Raw genomic sequence first — 22,465 nt, forward strand, 5'->3', positions numbered from 1 at the left:
ATTAATGCAGGTAAATCTCACCCTCAGATGTTCCAATAAGCTTCTTTTACAGACTAGATTACGGAAGGGGGAGGATCTGGGGAACTACAGACCAGTCAGCCTCACCTCAGTCCCTGGAAAAAATTATGGAGCAGGTCCTCAAGGAATCAATTCTGAAGCACTTGGAGGAGAGGAAAATGATCAGGAATAGTCAGCATGGCTTCACCAAGGGCAAGTCATGCCTGACTAACCTAATTGCCTTCTATGATGAGATAACTGGCTCTGTAGATGAAGGGAAAGCAGTTGTTGCCGGCACCCAGTGCCGAGAGGCTGAACAACAGCTTGAGTTGGTTCGTTACCCGGTGTGCTACACCCAATAATCACAACGGGGTGGAGAAGCAGAAAAGTTTATTTGCAGCTGCCAAAAGGTACAGGGAGAATAAAATCTCAAATCCTGCACAACAGAGCAGGAAGTTACACAGGCTTTTATACATCCTTTTTCCCAGCATACTTATCCAATAGCAAGCTGCTCCAAGTATCCATATAGCCAGCCAATCCAGTTCCCAGCTAGTTCCCTGATTCTCTGTATCATTTGTTAAACTATACATAAAGCTGCTTTATTCAGCATTGTTCTTCCATATCTCCCCTGTTTGGCCTTGCTTAGTTTCAGGCAGTCTGACTCTGCAACATACTGTTGCAGATTCTCAGCATAACTGCTGTGTGTGCCTCCAGGCGGGGGGGGCCAAGGACACTTGGGCCTAGCACGCAGAGCTGCTGCGAGTGCCTCCAGGCAGGAGGAGGGGGGCCAAGGACACCGGGGCCTAGTGCGAGGGGGCTTCATCGACACTCGTGGTCTTCCATCCCCTCGAGTTACCTAGTGGCCATGCCCCAGTGTTCCCAACAACTCCCCCCTTTGAGAACACTCAACAGCCTTGGCTCTGAGTTTTCTCACTTGGGCTACTTATTTCTTTACAATATGACTTTGCATAAGCACTTTGTGATAGCCCTGAAGAGAATTACTTATTAACTTTTGCAAAAGGGCCCTAACACATGATACTGCACAGCATAATACCAGTAATACAATCAATACAGTAAAGAAAAATTTCAATAGCAGGCTAAATAAACCACCAAGCCAAGACGACAAACCCCAACCTGAAAACAAGGTTTGCAACCAATCGTTCTCTGGGGCAGTATAGGCAACCTGTGCTCCGGCTCGGGCATGGGCCTCAGCCTGTACCACCTTTTCATAGATCTCATAACTGCTATCATTTACATATACACAACATCGGGGCCCGATGAGGGCACAAACCCCTCCTTGGGATGCCAAGAGATAGTCCAAAGCCAGCCTGTTTTGGAGGGAAAACGTCCTGAGCTGCTGTACCTCTTTATTTAATGTTTTTACTGCTGACCCTAAATCACTAACCGAGTCCTCTAACTCTAAGGCCACTTTCTCAAGTACCATCTGCAGCCTTACAGTATAGCGGCCTATGCATGCCAGGGCTGGCCCAGTAAACAGTGGCGCTATTCCCAGGACAGAGCACCCTACCAGCTTCTCGGTTGTGAGGGCATTTTTCATATTGCCCTCCAATGCCTTAGTCAGTCACCGCAGGGTCTTTTCTCGTGACTCAACAGAGGTGTCTCGGGCATTTCTAATCTTTCCTTTGGGCAGTGTGGCAGTTATGGAAAGATGAGGAACTCCATGAGCTATATAACAGCTACCTGTCCAGTTGGCTGGCAGCACCTTGTAAGCCTTTCGGCCACATACAAAATAGTGACCCTGTAGGGCCCAGTAAGGACTGTTTCTTAAGGGGATTCCTGGGATATTTAGGGCTGCTTTGGCTGTTTTTTTTTAAATAATTTATATGCCCCAAAGGGGGCATCCCATCCTCCTGATTGGGTACAAGTGGGGGCATTTCTAATTGTCCCGTTCAAATTACACTCGCCATAGGGACCACTACAAACCCACCATTGGCTTGCTACATTGGAGATATTAACTGGACGGCAAGTTACATTTCCAAACCCCTTTTTTGTGGTAAGATTATTTGTAAGTGTTTCCCTAAAAGGGGAGGAACCACTACACCCACACTGTTGGCCTCCCCTGTTGGTTTTTATCCAATACCCATTAGCCCACTGTGTAATAACACAGGAGCTCTTTCCCACAGGATGCCCATAGGGATCAGATTGGTTTCGGGTAAAACATAACACTCCCTCAGTGAGTACTGCAACTGAATACTCCTGGTCCTGATAGGTGGCTTGCTGTAAAGAGGTCTTGTTCCAGAACGGTGAGTTCGTTCTTTCCTGCTCTTTGGTGGCGGCTAATTCTGCTAGGGTCAGGGGCAGCATGTCAAGGGGCATTCCCGTTTTGGGGGATAGTGGAGTTGGAGCACATACCCAGCAATCAGTCTGGTTTGTTAAAGTAGCAACATGGTGCGCAAGCAAAACAAAGGAGTTATGCTCCCGATATGCACAATTTGGAAATACCAATACAAAGAATAACAATGTTACCCAATTAATTATTACCAGAGTCTTTCCAACCCAAGGTCTTCAATACCTGGGTGGGCCCATTTTAGCATTAAGGTGCCCGCTATTTGTGTCTTTTAAACAGTAGCTTTAGCCCAAGATCGTCACTAGATGAGGAGTCAGCAGGTTGGACGGTCCACTGTCCTGCTGACGAGGGGGCGGTTACTGCCTTCAGATGAGAGTGATGGGTCCAGTTCTTGTGTCCCTCGATCTTTGCCGCTGTATGAGAGATCAGCAGGACGGTATAGGGTCCTTTCCACTTTTCCTGGAGAGGCTCGTCTTTCCAGGTACGAACAAGCACAGAGTCACCGGGCTGTAAGGAGTGAACGGGAGAGTCCAAGGGGAGAGGCTGGGAATCCTTGGTATGCCTGTGAAGAGACAAGAGAACAGCAGACAGGGAACACATATACTGTGACAAAAAAACATTACCCAACTCCCATTCCCCTGACAGAACCGGGGTGCCATTCATGGGCCATGCCCTTCCAAACATAATTTCAAAGGGACTGAGCCCTAATCTACCCTTTGGGAGAACGCGGATACGGAGTAGGACGAGGGGCAAAGCATCAGGCCATCGCAGTGAGGCTTCTTGGCACACTTTTGAGAGATGCCGTTTAAGGGTCTGATTGGTACGCTCCACTACCCCACTGGCTTGCGGTCTCCAGGGCGTATGGAGTTTCCAGGGGATTTGTAAGGCATGTGAGATGCTTTGAATGATTTTTGACGTGAAGTGTGTCCCGTTGTCAGATTCCATCCACAGGGGGAGTCCAAAGCGAGGAATGATCTCCTTAACAAACTTGAGGGCCACTGTCCTGGCAGTGCAGTTACAGCATGGGAAGGCTTCTGGCCATCCGCTGAACCGATCCACTATAACAAGGAGATATTTGAACCCTTGGGTCCGGGGAAACTCAGTAAAGTCTATTTGCCACACTTGTCCGGGGCCCGGAGTGGGTTCTAGGGCAGCTGGTGGCACAGGATGTCCCGGTCGGGGGTTATTCTTTTGGCAGACTAAGCAGTCCGCTTGTACCTGGGCAGCCAGGGGTCGGAGTCCGGAAGTGATAAAGTATTTTCCCATTAGCTGGATAAGTGTTTCCCTGCCAGCATGAGTGGTTTGATGTAGTTTCTGCAGCACTGGCCGGATTAGGCCCTTTGGTAAGAGGACCTTCCCTTCTGGGGAATGGAGCCATCCCTCCTTTTCCCGGAGACCGAGTTTGTCAGTTAGCTGTCTCTCCTCCCCAGAGTACTGAGGGGTTGGAAGCTCCCCTCCTGATGGGATAAGGGCATGCATATGGGCGTTCTCAGCCTGAGGGGATGGCAGGGTGGCAGCATGCTTAGCCTCTCTATCTGCCCGGGCGTTACCTCTGGCCACATCTTGATCCTCCCTTTGATGGGCTTTACAGTGTACCACCGCCACTTCCGAGGGGAGTTGTACAGCTTCTAGGAGCTGGAGGATTTGGGGCCCGTACTTGACTGGGGAGCCTTGGGCTGTCAGCATTCCCCTTTGCTTCCATAGGCCAGCATGAGCATGCAGCACACCAAAAGCATACGTTGAATCAGTAAAAATGTTGACCCGCTTTCCTTTTGACAGTTCAAGTGCACGGGTCAGGGCTATTAGTTCGGCAAGCTGGGCAGAGGTCCCAGCAGGCAAACCTTCAGCTTCCACAGTGTCATGGAGGGTCACAACAGCATAACCCACCCTCCTTTGCCCATCTATTACAGTACTGCTACCATCAGTGTACCACTCATGATCTGCATTTGGGAGAGGTACATCCTTTAAATCCGGACGGCTGGAGTACTGGACATCTATGATCTCTAAACAGTCATGTTTCTGTTCCTCTGTTTCTGGCAAGAGAGTGGCTGGGTTAAGGGAGGGGCAAGGCTGTAGGGCGACTTCAGAGTTCTCTAGGCCCTGGTCTACACTAGGACTTTAGATCGAATTTAGCAGCGTTAAATCGATTTAAACCTGCACCCGTCCACACAATGAAGCCCTTTATTTCGACTTAAAGGGCTCTTAAAATCGATTTCCTTACTCCACCCCTGACAAGTGGATTAGCGCTTAAATCGACCTTGCCGGCTCGAATTTGGGGTACTGTGGACACAATTCGATGGTATTGGCCTCCGGGAGCTATCCCAGAGTGCTCCATTCTGACCGCTCTGGACAGCGCTCTCAACTCAGATGCACTGGCCAGGTAGACAGGAAAAGAACCGCGAACTTTTGAATCTCATTTCCTGTTTGGCCAGCGTGGCAAGCTGCAGGTGACCATGCAGAGCTCATCAGCAGAGGTGACCATGATGGAGTCCCAGAATCGCAAAAGAGCTCCAGCATGGACTGAACGGGAGGTACGGGATCTGATCGCTGTTTGGGGAGAGGAATCCGTGCTATCAGAACTCCGTTCCAGTTTTCGAAATGCCAAAACCTTTCTGAAAATCTCCCAGGGCATGAAGGACAGAGGCCATAACAGGGACCCGAAGCAGTGCCGCGTGAAACTGAAGGAGCTGAGGCAAGCCTACCAGAAAACCAGAGAGGCGAACGGCCGCTCTGGGTCAGAGCCCCAAACATGCCGCTTCTATGATGAGCTGCATGCCATTTTAGGGGGTTCAGCCACCACTACCCCAGCCGTGTTGTTTGACTCCTTCAATGGAGATGGAGGCAATACAGAAGTAGGTTTTGGGGACGAAGAAGATGATGAGGAGGAGGTTGTAGATAGCTCACAGCAAGCAAGCGGAGAAACCGGTTTTCCCGACAGCCAGGAACTGTTTCTCACCCTAGACCTGGAGCCAGTACCCCCCGAACCCACCCAAGGCTGCCTCCTGGACTCAGCAGGCGGAGAAGGGACCTCTGGTGAGTGTACCTTTTAAAATGCTATACATGGTTTAAAAGCAAGCATGTGAAAGGATTACTTTGCCCTGGCATTTGCGGTTCTGCCTTTGCAAAAGGTTTCTGGGGAGGGCAGCCTTATTTCGTCCTTCATGGTAGGACACTTTACCACTCCAGGCCAGCAACACGTACTGGGGAATCACTGTAGAACAAAGCATTGCAGTGTATGTTTGCTGGCATTCAACCAAAATCCGTTCACGCGGTGGGAGGAGGCAAAATGCGACCTTGTAACGAAAGCACATGTGCTATGTATGTAATGTTAACTTTCAAGGTTTACCCTGAAAGAGTGTAGCCACTGTTTTATAAAATGTGTCTTTTTAAATACCGCTGTCCCTTTTTTTTTCTCCACCAGCTGCATGTGTTTCAATGATCACAGGATCTTCTCCTTCCCAGAGGCTAGTGAAGCTTAGAAAGAAAAAAAAACGCACTCGCGATGAAATGTTCTCCGAGCTCATGCTGTCCTCCCACACTGACAGAGCACAGACGAATGCGTGGAGGCAAATAATGTCAGAGTGCAGGAAAGCACAAAATGACCGGGAGGAGAGGTGGAGGGCTGAAGAGAGTAAGTGGCGGGCTGAAGAGAGTAAGTGGCGGGCTGAAGACAGGGCTGAAGCTCAAAGGTGGCGGCAGCGTGATGAGAGGAGGCAGGATTCAATGCTGAGGCTGCTGCAGGACCAAACCAGTATGCTCCAGTGTATGGTTGAGCTGCAGCAAAGGCAGCTGGAGCACAGACTGCCACTGCAGCCCCTCTGTAACCAACCGCCCTCCTCCCCAAGTTCCATAGCCTCCACACCCAGACGCCCAAGAACACGGTGGGGAGGCCTCCGGCCAACCAGCCACTCCCCCACAGAGGATTGCCCAAAAAAAAGAAGGCTGTCATTCAATAAATTTTAAAGTTGTAAACTTTTAAAGTGCTGTGCTTAAAGTGCTGTGTGGCATTTTCCTTCCCTCCTCCACCACCCCTCCTGGGATACCTTGGTAGTCATCCCCCTGTTTGTGTGATGAATGAATAACGAATGCATGACTGTGAAGCAGCAATGACTTTATTGGCTCTGCAAGCAATGATTAAAGGGAGGAGGGGAGGGTGGTTAGCTTACAGGGAAGTAGAGTGAACCAAGGGGCGGGGGGGTTCATCAAGGAGAAACAAACAGAACTTTTACACCGTAGCCTGGCCAGTCATGAAACTGTTTTTCAAAGCTTCTCTGATGCGTACCGCGCCCTCCTGTGCTCTTCTAACCGCCCTGGTGTCTGGCTGCGCGTAACCAGCAGCCAGGCGATTTGCCTCAACCTCCCACCCCGCCATAAACGTCTCCCCCTTACTCTCACAGATATTGTGGAGCACACAGCAAGCAGTAATAACAGTGGGAATATTGGTTTCGCTGAGGTCTAAGCGAGTCAATAAACTGCGCCAGCGCGCCTTTAAACGTCCAAATGCACATTCTACCACCATTCTGCACTTGCTCAGCCTGTAGTTGAACAGCTCCTGACCACTGTCCAGGCTGCCTGTGTACGGCTTCATGAGCCATGGCATTAAGGGGTAGGCTGGGTCCCCAAGGATACATATAGGCATTTCAACATCCCCAACAGTTATTTTCTGGTCTGGGAATAAAGTCCCTTCCTGCAGCTTTTGAAACAGACCAGAGTTCCTGAAGATGCGAGCATCATGCACCTTTCCCGGCCATCCCACGTTGATGTTGGTGAAACGTCCCTTGTGATCCACCAGAGCTTGCAGCACTATTGAAAAGTACCCCTTGCGGTTTATGTACTCGGCGGCTTGGTGCTCCGGTGCCAAGATAGGGATATGGGTTCCATCTATAGCCCCACCACAGTTAGGGAATCCCATTGCAGCAAAGCCATCCACTATGACCTGCACATTTCCCAGGGTCACTACCCTTGATATCAGCAGATCTTTGATTGCGTGGGCTACTTGCATCACAGCAGCCCCCACAGTAGATTTGCCCACTCCAAATTGATTCCCAACTGACCGGTAGCTGTCTGGCGTTGCAAGCTTCCACAGGGCTATCGCCACTCGCTTCTCAACTGTGAGGGCTGCTCTCATCTTGGTATTCATGCGCTTCAGGACAGGGGAAAGCAAGTCACAAAGTTCCATGAAAGTGCCCTTACGCATGCGAAAGTTTCGTAGCCACTGGGAATCGTCCCAGACCTGCAACACTATGCGGTCCCACCAGTCTGTGCTTGTTTCCCGAGCCCAGAATCGGCGTTCCACAGCATGAACCTGCCCCATTAGCACCATGATGCATGCATTGGCAGGGCCCATGCTTTCAGAGAAATCTGTGTCCATGTCCTGATCACTCACGGGACCGCGCTGACGTCGCCTCCTCGCCCGGTATCGCGTTGCCAGGTTCTGGTGCTGCATATACTGCTGAATAATGCGTGTGGTGGTTAATGTGCTCCTAATTGCCAAAGTGAGCTGAGCGGGCTCCATGCTTGCCGTGGTATGGCGTCCGCACAGAAAAAAGGCGCGGAACGATTGTCTGCCGTTGCTCTGACGGAGGGAGGGGCGACTGACGACACGGCTTACAGGGTTGGCTTCAGGGAGCTAAAATCAACAAAGGGGGTGCCTGTACATCAAGGAGTATTTCAGGCAGGACTGCACGGAGGGTTCCAATAAGAAATGGTGCACCTAAGTTATCGTTGTTATTGGAACAAGGAGGTTAGCCTGGCCTCTGATTGATACATGGCTAGATTTACCTCGCTGCACCTTCTCTGTGAGTGACTGCAGTGTGACCTAGAGGAATGAGTCCCCTAGACAGGGGAGGAGGCAAATGAGTACAAAACAAATCTGGTCTATTTCTTGTTTTGACCCACTCCATCTATCTTTTACATCTTTGGCTGGCAGCAGACGGTGCAGAAGGACTGCATGCCATCCACATCTCATGGCTGCTTGGCAGAAGATGGTACAGTACGCCTGCTAGCCATCCCCATCTCTTGCCTGCCTGGCAGAAGATGGTGCAATACGACTGCTAGCAATCCTCATCTCTTGCCTGCCTGGCAGAAGATGGTACAGTACGACTGCTAGCAGTCCGTATCGCCTGCCTGCTCACCATAAGATGGTTCAATAGGACTGACTGCAGGACTAAAGAGAATGACCTGGTCAAGTCACTCCAAATTTAGTCCCTGCGCCCATGTCTGCCCAGGCGCTCCCAGCCGACGCGGCCAGGAGCACCTCGGACACGATGAGGACGACTACCAGTCGTATTGCACCGTCTGCTGCCAGAAGGCAAGGGGTTGCTGCTACTGTGCAGCAAAGCCGTACCGCGTCTGCCAGCACCCAGGAGACATAGGGTGACGGTTACCTGAGCGGGCTCCATGCTTGCTGTGGTATGGCGTCTGCACAGGTAACTCAGGAAAAAAGGCGCGAAATGATTGTCTGCCCTTGCTTTCACGGAGGGAGGGAGGGAACGGGGGCCTGACGACACGTACCCAGAACCACCCGCGACAATGTTTTAGCCCCATCAGAGCGCTCCATTGTGACTGCTCTGGACAGCACTCTCAGATGCCCGATTGTTTGCCATTGCTCTGACGCTGGGAGGGGCGCTTACAGGGTTGGCTTCAGGGAGCTAAAATCAACAAAGGGGGTGGCTTTACATCAAGGAGTATTTCAGGCAGGACTTCACAGAGGGTTCCAATAAGAAATGGTGCACCTAAGTTATTGTCCTTATTGGAGCAAGAAGGTTAGCCTGGCCTCTGATTGATACATGGCTAGATTTACCTCGCTGCACCTTGACTGCAGTGTGATCTAGAAGAATGAGTCCCCTAGACAGGGGAGGGGGGGGAAGCAAATGAGTACAAAACAAATCTGGTCTATTTCTTGTTTTGACCCACTCCATCTATCTTTTACATCTTTGGCTGGCAGCAGACGGACTGCATGCCATCCACATCTCATGACTGCTCGGCAGAAGATGGTACAGCACGACTGCTAGCAGTCCGTATCGCCTGCCCGCTCACCATAAGACGGTTCAATAGGACTGACTGCAGGACTAAAGAGAATGACCTGGTCAAGTCACTCCAAATTTAGTCCCTGTGCCCATGTCTGCCCAGGCGCTCCTGATCGACCTCACAGAGGCGACCAGGAGCACCTCAGACATGACGATGACGGCTACCAGTCGTACTGTACCGTCTGCTGCCACAAGGCAAGGGGTTGCTGCTACTGTGTAGCAATGCCGTACCGCGTCTGCCAGCACCCAGGAGACATAGGGTGACGGTTACCTGAGCGGGCTCCATGCTTGCCATGGTATGGCGTCTGCACAGGTAACTCAGGAAAAAAGGCGCGAAATGATTGTCTGCCCTTGCTTTCACGGGGGGAGGGAGGGAACGGGAGGCTGACGATATGTACCCAGAACCACCCGCGACAATGTTTTAGCCCCATCAGGCATTGGGATCTCAACCCAGAATTCCAATGGGCAGCGGAGACTGCGGGAACTGTGGGATAGCTACCCACAGTGCAACGCTCCGGAAGTCGACGCTTGCCTCGGTACTGTGGAAGCGCTCCGCCGAGTTAATGCACTTAATGCACTTAGAGCATTTACTGTGGGGACACACACACTCGAATTTATAAAACCGATTTCTAAAAAACCGACTTCTATAAATTCGACCTTATTCCGTAGTGTAGACATACCCTAGGCCCTGGTCTACACTAGGACTTTAGATCGAATTTAGCAGCGTTAAATCGATTTAAACCTGCACCCGTCCACACAATGAAGCCCTTTATTTCGACTTAAAGGGCTCTTAAAATCGATTTCCTTACTCCACCCCTGACAAGTGGATTAGCGCTTAAATCGACCTTGCCGGCTCGAATTTGGGGTACTGTGGACACAATTCGATGGTATTGGCCTCCGGGAGCTATCCCAGAGTGCTCCATTCTGACCGCTCTGGACAGCGCTCTCAACTCAGATGCACTGGCCAGGTAGACAGGAAAAGAACCGCGAACTTTTGAATCTCATTTCCTGTTTGGCCAGCGTGGCAAGCTGCAGGTGACCATGCAGAGCTCATCAGCAGAGGTGACCATGATGGAGTCCCAGAATCGCAAAAGAGCTCCAGCATGGACTGAACGGGAGGTACGGGATCTGATCGCTGTTTGGGGAGAGGAATCCGTGCTATCAGAACTCCGTTCCAGTTTTCGAAATGCCAAAACCTTTCTGAAAATCTCCCAGGGCATGAAGGACAGAGGCCATAACAGGGACCCGAAGCAGTGCCGCGTGAAACTGAAGGAGCTGAGGCAAGCCTACCAGAAAACCAGAGAGGCGAACGGCCGCTCTGGGTCAGAGCCCCAAACATGCCGCTTCTATGATGAGCTGCATGCCATTTTAGGGGGTTCAGCCACCACTACCCCAGCCGTGTTGTTTGACTCCTTCAATGGAGATGGAGGCAATACAGAAGTAGGTTTTGGGGACGAAGAAGATGATGAGGAGGAGGTTGTAGATAGCTCACAGCAAGCAAGCGGAGAAACCGGTTTTCCCGACAGCCAGGAACTGTTTCTCACCCTAGACCTGGAGCCAGTACCCCCCGAACCCACCCAAGGCTGCCTCCTGGACTCAGCAGGCGGAGAAGGGACCTCTGGTGAGTGTACCTTTTAAAATGCTATACATGGTTTAAAAGCAAGCATGTGAAAGGATTACTTTGCCCTGGCATTTGCGGTTCTGCCTTTGCAAAAGGTTTCTGGGGAGGGCAGCCTTATTTCGTCCTTCATGGTAGGACACTTTACCACTCCAGGCCAGCAACACGTACTGGGGAATCACTGTAGAACAAAGCATTGCAGTGTATGTTTGCTGGCATTCAACCAAAATCCGTTCACGCGGTGGGAGGAGGCAAAATGCGACCTTGTAACGAAAGCACATGTGCTATGTATGTAATGTTAACTTTCAAGGTTTACCCTGAAAGAGTGTAGCCACTGTTTTATAAAATGTGTCTTTTTAAATACCGCTGTCCCTTTTTTTTTCTCCACCAGCTGCATGTGTTTCAATGATCACAGGATCTTCTCCTTCCCAGAGGCTAGTGAAGCTTAGAAAGAAAAAAAAACGCACTCGCGATGAAATGTTCTCCGAGCTCATGCTGTCCTCCCACACTGACAGAGCACAGACGAATGCGTGGAGGCAAATAATGTCAGAGTGCAGGAAAGCACAAAATGACCGGGAGGAGAGGTGGAGGGCTGAAGAGAGTAAGTGGCGGGCTGAAGAGAGTAAGTGGCGGGCTGAAGACAGGGCTGAAGCTCAAAGGTGGCGGCAGCGTGATGAGAGGAGGCAGGATTCAATGCTGAGGCTGCTGCAGGACCAAACCAGTATGCTCCAGTGTATGGTTGAGCTGCAGCAAAGGCAGCTGGAGCACAGACTGCCACTGCAGCCCCTCTGTAACCAACCGCCCTCCTCCCCAAGTTCCATAGCCTCCACACCCAGACGCCCAAGAACACGGTGGGGAGGCCTCCGGCCAACCAGCCACTCCCCCACAGAGGATTGCCCAAAAAAAAGAAGGCTGTCATTCAATAAATTTTAAAGTTGTAAACTTTTAAAGTGCTGTGCTTAAAGTGCTGTGTGGCATTTTCCTTCCCTCCTCCACCACCCCTCCTGGGATACCTTGGTAGTCATCCCCCTGTTTGTGTGATGAATGAATAACGAATGCATGACTGTGAAGCAGCAATGACTTTATTGGCTCTGCAAGCAATGATTAAAGGGAGGAGGGGAGGGTGGTTAGCTTACAGGGAAGTAGAGTGAACCAAGGGGCGGGGGGGTTCATCAAGGAGAAACAAACAGAACTTTTACACCGTAGCCTGGCCAGTCATGAAACTGTTTTTCAAAGCTTCTCTGATGCGTACCGCGCCCTCCTGTGCTCTTCTAACCGCCCTGGTGTCTGGCTGCGCGTAACCAGCAGCCAGGCGATTTGCCTCAACCTCCCACCCCGCCATAAACGTCTCCCCCTTACTCTCACAGATATTGTGGAGCACACAGCAAGCAGTAATAACAGTGGGAATATTGGTTTCGCTGAGGTCTAAGCGAGTCAATAAACTGCGCCAGCGCGCCTTTAAACGTCCAAATGCACATTCTACCACCATTCTGCACTTGCTCAGCCTGTAGTTGAACAGCTCCTGACCACTGTCCAGGCTGCCTGTGTACGGCTTCATGAGCCATGGCATTAAGGGGTAGGCTGGGTCCCCAAGGATACATATAGGCATTTCAACATCCCCAACAGTTATTTTCTGGTCTGGGAATAAAGTCCCTTCCTGCAGCTTTTGAAACAGACCAGAGTTCCTGAAGATGCGAGCATCATGCACCTTTCCCGGCCATCCCACGTTGATGTTGGTGAAACGTCCCTTGTGATCCACCAGAGCTTGCAGCACTATTGAAAAGTACCCCTTGCGGTTTATGTACTCGGCGGCTTGGTGCTCCGGTGCCAAGATAGGGATATGGGTTCCGTCTATGGCCCCACCACAGTTAGGGAATCCCATTGCAGCAAAGCCATCCACTATGACCTGCACATTTCCCAGGGTCACTACCCTTGATATCAGCAGATCTTTGATTGCGTGGGCTACTTGCATCACAGCAGCCCCCACAGTAGATTTGCCCACTCCAAATTGATTCCCAACTGACCGGTAGCTGTCTGGCGTTGCAAGCTTCCACAGGGCTATCGCCACTCGCTTCTCAACTGTGAGGGCTGCTCTCATCTTGGTATTCATGCGCTTCAGGACAGGGGAAAGCAAGTCACAAAGTTCCATGAAAGTGCCCTTACGCATGCGAAAGTTTCGTAGCCACTGGGAATCGTCCCAGACCTGCAACACTATGCGGTCCCACCAGTCTGTGCTTGTTTCCCGAGCCCAGAATCGGCGTTCCACAGCATGAACCTGCCCCATTAGCACCATGATGCATGCATTGGCAGGGCCCATGCTTTCAGAGAAATCTGTGTCCATGTCCTGATCACTCACGGGACCGCGCTGACGTCGCCTCCTCGCCCGGTATCGCGTTGCCAGGTTCTGGTGCTGCATATACTGCTGAATAATGCGTGTGGTGGTTAATGTGCTCCTAATTGCCAAAGTGAGCTGAGCGGGCTCCATGCTTGCCGTGGTATGGCGTCCGCACAGAAAAAAGGCGCGGAACGATTGTCTGCCGTTGCTCTGACGGAGGGAGGGGCGACTGACGACACGGCTTACAGGGTTGGCTTCAGGGAGCTAAAATCAACAAAGGGGGTGCCTGTACATCAAGGAGTATTTCAGGCAGGACTGCACGGAGGGTTCCAATAAGAAATGGTGCACCTAAGTTATCGTTGTTATTGGAACAAGGAGGTTAGCCTGGCCTCTGATTGATACATGGCTAGATTTACCTCGCTGCACCTTCTCTGTGAGTGACTGCAGTGTGACCTAGAGGAATGAGTCCCCTAGACAGGGGAGGAGGCAAATGAGTACAAAACAAATCTGGTCTATTTCTTGTTTTGACCCACTCCATCTATCTTTTACATCTTTGGCTGGCAGCAGACGGTGCAGAAGGACTGCATGCCATCCACATCTCATGGCTGCTTGGCAGAAGATGGTACAGTACGCCTGCTAGCCATCCCCATCTCTTGCCTGCCTGGCAGAAGATGGTGCAATACGACTGCTAGCAATCCTCATCTCTTGCCTGCCTGGCAGAAGATGGTACAGTACGACTGCTAGCAGTCCGTATCGCCTGCCTGCTCACCATAAGATGGTTCAATAGGACTGACTGCAGGACTAAAGAGAATGACCTGGTCAAGTCACTCCAAATTTAGTCCCTGCGCCCATGTCTGCCCAGGCGCTCCCAGCCGACGCGGCCAGGAGCACCTCGGACACGATGAGGACGACTACCAGTCGTATTGCACCGTCTGCTGCCAGAAGGCAAGGGGTTGCTGCTACTGTGCAGCAAAGCCGTACCGCGTCTGCCAGCACCCAGGAGACATAGGGTGACGGTTACCTGAGCGGGCTCCATGCTTGCTGTGGTATGGCGTCTGCACAGGTAACTCAGGAAAAAAGGCGCGAAATGATTGTCTGCCCTTGCTTTCACGGAGGGAGGGAGGGAACGGGGGCCTGACGACACGTACCCAGAACCACCCGCGACAATGTTTTAGCCCCATCAGAGCGCTCCATTGTGACTGCTCTGGACAGCACTCTCAGATGCCCGATTGTTTGCCATTGCTCTGACGCTGGGAGGGGCGCTTACAGGGTTGGCTTCAGGGAGCTAAAATCAACAAAGGGGGTGGCTTTACATCAAGGAGTATTTCAGGCAGGACTTCACAGAGGGTTCCAATAAGAAATGGTGCACCTAAGTTATTGTCCTTATTGGAGCAAGAAGGTTAGCCTGGCCTCTGATTGATACATGGCTAGATTTACCTCGCTGCACCTTGACTGCAGTGTGATCTAGAAGAATGAGTCCCCTAGACAGGGGAGGGGGGGGAAGCAAATGAGTACAAAACAAATCTGGTCTATTTCTTGTTTTGACCCACTCCATCTATCTTTTACATCTTTGGCTGGCAGCAGACGGACTGCATGCCATCCACATCTCATGACTGCTCGGCAGAAGATGGTACAGCACGACTGCTAGCAGTCCGTATCGCCTGCCCGCTCACCATAAGACGGTTCAATAGGACTGACTGCAGGACTAAAGAGAATGACCTGGTCAAGTCACTCCAAATTTAGTCCCTGTGCCCATGTCTGCCCAGGCGCTCCTGATCGACCTCACAGAGGCGACCAGGAGCACCTCAGACATGACGATGACGGCTACCAGTCGTACTGTACCGTCTGCTGCCACAAGGCAAGGGGTTGCTGCTACTGTGTAGCAATGCCGTACCGCGTCTGCCAGCACCCAGGAGACATAGGGTGACGGTTACCTGAGCGGGCTCCATGCTTGCCATGGTATGGCGTCTGCACAGGTAACTCAGGAAAAAAGGCGCGAAATGATTGTCTGCCCTTGCTTTCACGGGGGGAGGGAGGGAACGGGAGGCTGACGATATGTACCCAGAACCACCCGCGACAATGTTTTAGCCCCATCAGGCATTGGGATCTCAACCCAGAATTCCAATGGGCAGCGGAGACTGCGGGAACTGTGGGATAGCTACCCACAGTGCAACGCTCCGGAAGTCGACGCTTGCCTCGGTACTGTGGAAGCGCTCCGCCGAGTTAATGCACTTAATGCACTTAGAGCATTTACTGTGGGGACACACACACTCGAATTTATAAAACCGATTTCTAAAAAACCGACTTCTATAAATTCGACCTTATTCCGTAGTGTAGACATACCCTAACAGCTTAGCCTGGTACCGAGCAATCCAAGCCTGGGTGAGCCAAAGCCCTCCCTTTGCATCCAATAAGGCTCGGACCATATGGGGAGTATAGATTTGCATAACCCCTCCCAATGTTAGCTTCTCGGCTTCCTCAAGCAATAGGGCAGTAGCTGCGACCGCCCGTAAACATGCTGGCCAACCCTTTGCAACCTGATCCAATTGCTTAGAAAAATAAGCCACGGGAGGTCTCCATGCTCCTAACAGCTGTGTAAGCACTCCTAGGGCCACCCCCCTTCGTTCATGTACATACAACTGAAACAGCTTAGAGAGATCCGGCAGGTCCAGAGCTGGGGCTTCCATCAATTTTCTTTTCAGAATTTTAAATGCCCTGTCAGCCTCTGGGGTCCAATAGAAGGGGTCATGATCTGCTCCTTTTACACAGTCATACAGGGGTTTAGCCCACAGTCCAAACTCTGGGATCCATATCCTGCAAAAGCCTGCCATACCCAGAAATGCCCTGAGCCGCTTACGGTTACTTGGGGTAGGAACTTGACAGATAGCTTCCTTTCTTTTTTTTTCGCTTGAACGCTGGTGCTCCCCTTGCCTTAGCTGTAACCTGATCCCTCTCCACCTCAGACAACAGGGTTCTCAGGAGGATATTACAGTCGTCTCAATCGGCTTGTGACTACTGAGGCACCCCTCAAAGACTGATATAAACCTGCTTGCGTTGGTTGAGAATTCCCCAGCCTGTGTTTTAAAAGCTGCTAAGTCTATTGGATTGAATGGCACATGGGTTTAAACTTGCATAGTTGTGGCAGGACGCCTGTCTGATCCAGACCGGGCGACTTTAGTTTCGGTGATTAAGGGGTATAGGCCAACCATGGGGGACTTACAAGGTGTGGGTGTGGGTGTAGGGGCCGAAGGGGACACCGGCTCTGCCATTACAGTGGGGGTGGGGGTCTGGGGACTAACATTAGCTGCTACCGAACCAGTCGGAGTCAGATTACAGCGCTGTAAAATATCTGGTCGAGTACATAAAGTCAGAAACAAATGCGCATACATATGTTCATTCCATTTACCCATTCACTGACAAAACAAAACTAATTGGAGGATCGTGTTGTAATTAATTGACCCTCCTGGTGGCCACCACTCCTGGTCCTCTAGTTGATATTGAGGCCAGTCAACTGTACAGAATCGTTTTAATTGGCTCTTAGTCATCGGATCCGCACCAAATACCTTCCAGTTTGCTAGAATGCACTCTAGGGGCGTACACCGTGCCCTAACCTCTGAGCTCTGTCCCTGTCCCATACCTACAGGGTAACTCTGGGCGTCCCCAGGTTCCAACAGAGCATATAATCCGGATTTTAATAGGTTCCTACCTTATCCAAGGGTCCGGTTCTTCACCGTGGCCTGCAGCTGCTCCTCCCCCATGTCTAAGGGACCGGTTCTTCACCGCCGTCCACAACAGCTTCTCCACTATATGAGTGCGTTGCACCGTTGTGCCCTCTGGGGTCGATCAAATCGCGTCTCCTCCGAGGCCCCCGATGAACTCACCGGTGCGCGCTGGGCGTCGGTTCTCGCCGCAATCCTTGACCTCCAGGAGGGGTCCGGGCAAGGCTAAATTGCAGCCTCGTCGCCCACCCAGGGACGCCAAAAGCTGTTGCCGGCACCCAGTGCCGAGAGGCTGAACAACAGCTTGAGTTGGTTCGTTACCCGGTGTGCTACACCCAATAATCACAACGGGGTGGAGAAGCAGAAAAGTTTATTTGCAGCTGCCAAAAGGTACAGGGAGAATAAAATCTCAAATCCTGCACAACAGAGCAGGAAGTTACACAGGCTTTTATACATCCTTTTTCCCAGCATACTTATCCAATAGCAAGCTGCTCCAAGTATCCATATAGCCAGCCAATCCAGTTCCCAGCTAGTTCCCTGATTCTCTGTATCATTTGTTAAACTATACATAAAGCTGCTTTATTCAGCATTGTTCTTCCATATCTCCCCTGTTTGGCCTTGCTTAGTTTCAGGCAGTCTGACTCTGCAACATACTGTTGCAGATTCTCAGCATAACTGCTGTGTGTGCCTCCAGGCGGGGGGGCCAAGGACACTTGGGCCTAGCACGCAGAGCTGCTGCGAGTGCCTCCAGGCAGGAGGAGGGGGGCCAAGGACACCGGGGCCTAGTGCGAGGGGGCTTCATCGACACTCGTGGTCTTCCATCCCCTCGAGTTACCTAGTGGCCATGCCCCAGTGTTCCCAACACAGTGGACATGTTATTCCTTGACTTTAGCAAAGCTTTTGATATGGTCTCCCACAGTATTCTTGCCAGCATGTTAAAGTAGTATGGGCTGGATGAATGGACTATAAGGTGGATAGAAAGCTGGCTAGATTGTCAAGCTTAACGGGTAGTGATCAATGGCTCCATGTACAGTTGGCAGCTGGCATCAAGCGGAGTGCCCCAAGGGTCGGTCCTGGGGCCGGTTTTGTTCAATAACTTCATTAATGATGTTGAGGATGGCGTGGACTGCATCCTCAGCAAGTTTGCAGATGACACTAGATTGGGAGGAGTGGTAGATACAGTCAAGGGTAGGGATAGGATACAGAGGGACCTAGACAAATGAGAGGATTGGGCCAAAAGAAATCTGATGAGGTTCAACAAGGACAAGTGCAGAGTCCTGCACTTAGGACGGAAGAACCCCATGCACCGCTACAGACTAGGGACCGAATGGCTCGGCAGCAGTTCTGCAGAGAAGGACCTAGGGGTTACAGTGGATGAGAAGCTGGAGATGAGTCAACAGCGTGCCCTTGTTGCCAAGAAGGCCAATGGCATTTTGGGCTGTATAAGTAGGGGCATTGCCAGCAGATCGAAGGACGTGATCGTTCCCCTCTATTCTACATTGGTGAGGCCTCATCTGGAGTACTGTGTCCAGTTTTGGGCCCCACACTACAAGAAGGATGTGAAAAAATTGGAGAGAGTCCAGCGGAGGGCAACGAAAGTGATTAGGGGACTGGAACACATGACTTATGAGGAGAGTTTGAGGGAATTGGAATTGTTTAGTCTGCGGAAGAGAAGAATGAGGGGGGATTTGATAGCTGCTTTCAACTGCCTGAAAGGGGGTTCCAAAGAGGATGGATCTAGACTGTTCTCAGTGGTAGCAGATGACAGAACAAGGTGTAATGGTCTCAAGTTCAGTGGGGGAGGTTTAGGTTGGATATTAGGAAAAAAACTTTTTCCACAAGGAGGGTGGTGAAGCACTGCAATGTGTTACCTAGGGAGGTGGTGGAATCTCCTTCCTTAGAGGTTTTTAAGGTCAGGCTTGACAAAGCCCTGGCTAGGATGATTTAGTTGGGGATTGGTCCTGCTTTGAGCAGGGGGTTGGACTAGATGATCTCCTGAGGTCCCTTCCAACCCTGATATTCTATGATTCCTAGTCTAGGTCCAGCAATCACTCACACCCCTGTAGTTACTGTCCTTTGTTCCAGTTTCTTTCAGGCATCTCTTGAGCCATCTGAAGACAAAAATGGAGGGGTTTCCAGGGCTTATATATTCTCTCTTGTGGGCGGAAACCCCTCTCTCTCCCTGTGTAGAATCACAGCTACGAGATGGAGTTTTGGAGTCACATGGGCAAATCAGATGTCCATACATGACCCAGTTCTCTACAGGCCGACGCCATTGCCCACATGTTAGCCGGAACGTTCCCAGGAAAGCTCAGATGTGGATTGGCGTCTCTCAAGGTCCATTGTAGCTAAGTGCTCCCAATTACTTGAATAACCCCTTCACACTATTTGACCAAATCTACCTTAGGTGCTTCCTACAGCAAATACTTTAAATACAAGCATACAGCCAACGCTCCTAACTCCAGATATAAAAATGATCCATACATACAAATAGGGGGAATGCATTCAGTAGAACATAACCTTTGCAAAGATATGTTACATGGCATATTTAGCCTAAAACATTCCAGTTATGTCATATTTACACTCATAAGCATAATTCTATAAAGCATTATGGGGTTGTGACAGGGTCAGGACTCACCGTCGCTGGCGCCTCCGGTTGGTTGCTCCAGAAATTAGCTCTTGTCAGCTGTGGAGTGCCCTCTGCATGTGGTGTCTCACCTGTTGTCTGCTCTGCTGATTTGGGAACTGCCTTGCTCCCTGCTCGGTGGGGTCTGCTTCAGGACACTGCCCTCCGGCAGCACCCACTACTCCCTTCTCACCCTCTTCCAGGAGGTTGGGGGAGAAGTAACAACAGTCCTTTGGCTTGCACCTGTCTCAGTGGCCAACCACAACCCCAAAGTCTAGCCCCTCACCTCAGCGCAAGTCGCAGTCTGTCTTGGCCCCACTCCTCTGTGGCCAGGTGCAGTGTAAGTGCGGGGAAGGGGGAAACCCAGGCCCACCCGCTACTCTGGGTCCTGACCCAGGGACCCTCTAGCAGCAGCCTCTCTCTCTGCCTTCCTTCACTTCCCTCCTGTCCACCTATCTTCCCTGGGCCACTTCCCCTTTGGCCCCATGCACCTTCTTGACCCCTTTTTAGCAGGAGTCGCAGCCTGGCAAGTAACTGGGCCGAAGCTCTTCTCTGCTCCTCCGAGCCTGCCCAGCACTGCTCTGTCCAAGGTGCTACCACCTTACCCTAGGAGCCAGTCCTCCTCCCTTGCTAGTCAGGGAGAGACTGCCCTCTCCTTTGCTAGGCAGCCTTTATATAGGGCCCAGCCCGGCCCTGATTGCCTGCCTCTCTTTTTGCCCTGATTGACAAGAAATGATGGTGTAAGTCAATGACCGAGAACTAACCCAAATGATTATGGGGAAAGAGGTACCAACTGGTAATAATGTGAAAGTGTAGCCGGGAAGATTAAATTTAAATGATAAAATGTTGTAACAATAAATATTGTCTCCAACACGTGCCTTAACCACAAGATAAAGTGGTACATTGATGTTAATGAGAACCTCCCCAGCCTCTAGAATTCGGGGTCCCTTGTGTTTCTAAAGGACACAGACCAATAAGGAAGAGAGGGTTGACACTTTCATGTACATGTACAGAATGTAGGTATAGACAGACTCACAGAATAAGAAGGGGTGCCCAGAGCAGGAAAATTTAGCTTCCTACAGGAAACTCCAGCAGGAACCACGCCAGCATTGATGGTCAATCCATGAGAGGGCCAGCGGACTCTCTAACACCGTCTAGGAGGATGTGAGTATGTCTGTAGGTATAACTGGTACACGGTTCCTCTCTTTAGGAATTGTATATGCTGTGACACTTATAACTCGGTTGGTAACTTTAATAAAACTACTACAAGATAGATACTCTTGTAATTGTCTGTGTTATTTGTCTATGATTTCATGTGTTCCTAAGGGCTCTAGATCCAGAACAAACAGAGATAACTCTGTTGAAACTGAGACTGTAGTCGCCAGAGCTGAACCCACAGTAATATAATTAACATTAAATAGAACAAAAGGCTCCACCCTTCACCCTCCCCTGCCCCGCCCTATCACCAGCGTTATGTATTATCGGTGCCGCAGCAGAGCCTCCCGCCCCAGTCGCACACCAGGGCCCAGCTGCTCTAGGCGCTATACAGCCACAGCACGGGGATGGCCTCGGCCCTGAGGAGCTGACAATGGGGGTGTGAGACAAGGGGTGTCAGGTGGCTGCAGCTAGGCCAACGGAGGAGCGGGAGGGAGCGGTGCGGCCCTGCTGTAGCCTATAGGGCTAGCCTGCTTGCTTGCCTATATATCTTTTCTTATGGGTTTGATCATTTGTTTTATTAGAATGGGTTTATCCATTTGTATTGGTGTATTATTGGCTGTAATGCAAGGAACCTACAGGCCACATCCTGTATATTGAGCTAAAGCAAGTTAGCAGACACATGTTGGAGACCGTCAGCCGAGATAGGTGGTGCTGAGCTAAAGCAGAAAGTATATGTATGTGTGTGGCCTTTAACATAGAGAAGTGAGCAAGTTAAAGCAAGTTGGTGTAGATATGACCACCTACGTTCATGGCCTTTTTCAGACTTAACAGGTACACCACAAAAAACATGGAAATAACTGGTGCGGCCAGAAAAAACAGAGGTGAGAATGAGCTAAATGGTCATCAATACGCAAGGACATACCAGCCTGTAGAGTAAGTGCACCTGATATTTCGGCGAGGAAATTAAGTTTGGACATTGAAGCTGGGCAAACAGTGCTCAGGCGCTGTCAGAAGGACAGTCCACCGTGTCCGTGCAGTTCAGTTAATTCATTGTTTGGTTTGTCCTTGTTAGTTCTTAAGTAACTCTAAGTTAGCTTCTACAGTCTTTAGCTTTAGCTCTAGCTTCAACTAGGTTCTTCACCTCCCACTCAAAATTTGAGAAACCTGAACCATCAGACTCTCTTGGCATGCCAGAGACGAGGCTGGTCCTTTGTCTCTTATCACCAGGTTATCAAGGAAAGGTGCGAGTGTGTTAATTGAGAAACCTTTATTGTATATAATACCACAAGTACTGCTAGAACAATATTATGGTTTCATAATTGATTGATTATTTGATTACTATTCCATTTGTCTCAACAGAAGTCTTTAAGGCTACATTTTGTTCTCAGTGTGAGTGTCCTTGCCATACATCCTGAGGGTCCTTGCAAATGCTGTGTAGCCTGATTCTGGGACAAGAATCTTATTATCTTCTGATCAGATTAATTGGTGAGCCTATAACCCATGTTATCTAAACAATATTATTAATCTCCTAAAATCAGGCAACACTGCTGGGCCATGCTCCGGTCCCACAGTCTGGCCTGCGGGCTCAGCCCTGCAGCTGCACGTGGTCTGTTGGGCCGCCCCCCAGCAGGATCAGCCTCCACTTGCAGCTTAGGCTCCAACTCGGTTCCCTGACA

At 50.6% G+C, this 22,465-nt stretch overlaps 1 long non-coding RNA gene across 1 annotated transcript; it reads right to left on the reverse strand.

The window, feature by feature from the left end:
* Window positions 1–370: 370 nt before the first annotated feature.
* LOC142071966 (uncharacterized) lies at window positions 371–17,864 on the reverse strand. The gene is made up of 2 exons (XR_012668256.1): window positions 16,993–17,864; window positions 371–2,867 (listed from the first exon to the last, which is right to left on the reverse strand). It is a non-coding gene; the product is annotated as an uncharacterized LOC142071966 (long non-coding RNA).
* Between the last annotated feature and the right edge of the window lie 4,601 nt (window positions 17,865–22,465).

This window comes from Caretta caretta, chromosome 4 (assembly GCF_965140235.1).
Source record: "Caretta caretta isolate rCarCar2 chromosome 4, rCarCar1.hap1, whole genome shotgun sequence".
Lineage (NCBI taxonomy): Eukaryota > Metazoa > Chordata > Testudines > Cheloniidae > Caretta > Caretta caretta.